Source organism: Aotus nancymaae, unplaced genomic scaffold (assembly GCF_030222135.1).
Source record: "Aotus nancymaae isolate 86718 unplaced genomic scaffold, 86718_ANA_hifiasm-v0.15.2.pri h1tg000025l, whole genome shotgun sequence".
In the NCBI taxonomy this organism is placed as follows: Eukaryota; Metazoa; Chordata; class Mammalia; order Primates; family Aotidae; genus Aotus; species Aotus nancymaae.
Window position 1 is genome coordinate 25,665,795 of NW_026988438.1, and position 2,046 is coordinate 25,667,840.

The 2,046-nt window shown below is 39.3% G+C and overlaps 1 pseudogene; it reads left to right on the forward strand.

Annotated features, from left to right (window-relative positions):
• Positions 1–902: 902 nt before the first annotated feature.
• Positions 903–1,529, forward strand: LOC105723326 (GTP-binding nuclear protein Ran-like; annotated as a pseudogene).
• The last annotated feature ends 517 nt before the right edge of the window (positions 1,530–2,046 follow it).

The window sequence follows — 2,046 nt, forward strand, 5'->3', positions numbered from 1 at the left end:
GAAGACAGTTTGACAGTTTTTTACAAAATTAAACATGCTCCTACCTACCAACATCATGTTCCTTGGTATTTACTCAAATTAATTGAAAATTATGTCCACACAAAAACTATAAACATTGAAGTTTATAGCAGTTTTATTCATAATTGCCAAAACTTGAAAGTAACAAGATGTCCTTCAGCTGGTGAATGGATAATATAAACTATAGTGCATTCAGGCAATGGAATATTATTCAGTGCTAAAAAGAGATGGCTACCAGGCCATGGCAAGACTTGGAGGAAACTTAAATGTATATTACTAAGTAAAAGAAGTCAATCTGACAATCTGAAAAGGCTACATACTGTATGATTTCAACTGTATGACATTTGGGAAAATGCAAAACTACGAAGACAGTAAAAAAAAAAAATTAGTAGTTGCTGGGGACTAAGGAGCAGAGAGAGATAAATAGATGGAGCACAGAAGGTTTTTAGGGCAGTGAAATTATTCAGTGTGATACTACAATGGTGGATACATGTCATTATGCATCTGTCATAACCCACAGAATGTATACCAAGAGTGAGTCCTAATGCAAAGTATGGACTTTGAATGATAATAACATATCAGTGTAAGTTCATCAATTACAACAACTCTGGTGGGAGTTGTTGATAGTGAGGAAGGCTGTGCATGTGTGCAGGCAGAGGGCATTTGGGAACTCTGTACTTTCTGTTCAGTTCTGCCATGAACCTAACTAACACTGCTCTAAAAAATAAAGTCTATTATAAGTAGACTTTATTTTTATAAGGCAAATAGTGCAAATTTTCAACACACCTAAGGGTAGGGGGGAAGAAAAAGGAGGAATTGCACTTCCACCATCTTTCCAGCCTCAATCAGACGGGCGCAGAGACAATTCTGGAAGGAACGCTGTGATGGCTTCTCAGGGAGAGCCCCAGGTCCAGTTCAAACTGGTATTGGTTGTTGGTGGTAGTACTGGAAAAATGACCTTTGTGAAATGTCATTAGACTGGTGAATTTGAGAAGTATGTAGCCACTATCCCTAGTGTTCCACACCAACAGAAGACCTATTAAATTCAATGTATGGGACACAGCCGGCCAGGAGAAATTCGGCAGACTGAGAGATGGCTGTTATATCCAAGCTCAGTGTGCCATCATAATGTCTGATGTAACATGGAGAGTTGCTTACGAGAATGTGCCCAGCATAGAGATCTGGTGCGAGTGTGTGAAAACATCCCCATCGTGTTGTGTGGCAACAAAGTGGATATTAAAGACAGGAAACTGAAGGCAAAATCGATCGTCTTCCACTGGAAGAAGACTCTTCAGTACTATCACATTTCTGCCAAAAGTAGCTACAACTTTGAAAAGCCCTTCCTCTGGTTTGCTAGGAAGCTCATCGGAGACCCTAACTTGGAATTTGTTGCCATGCCTGCTCTCACCCCACCAGAGGTTGTCATGGACCCAACTTTGGCAGCACAGTATGAGCATGACTTAGAGGTTGCTCAGACAACCGCTGTCCCGAATGAGGATGATGACCTGTGAGAATGAAGCTGGAGCCCAGCGTCAGAAGTCTAGTTTTATAGGCAGATGCCCTGTGATGTCAGTAGTGCACCGTGTGTGCCACCTCATTATCATCTAGCTAAATGGAACATGTGCTTCATCTGTGGGATGCTGAAGAAGATGAGTGGGCTTCAGAGTGAATGTGTCGGTTTAAAAAAATACCTTCATTGTTTGGACCTGCATATTTAGCTGTTTTGGAACGCAGTTGATTCCTTGAGTTTCAAATAAAAGACAGCTACAGTCACACCACAGTATTCAGGGGTGAAATCTTGTTACTGCCATTCTCATTCCTTTTGTTTAGAATTAGAATAAAGTTGTTTTTCAAATATCTAAAAAGAAAAAAAAAAGGAAACTCCACACAACAAGTAAACACAGGAAAATGTGAAAATGGTAGAGACACATGGTAAATAGAATATGTAAAATAACATTGAAGTAATTAAGTCCAAATATATTAATGATCAAAATAAATGTGAATAGATCAAACTCCTATTTTAGAAAA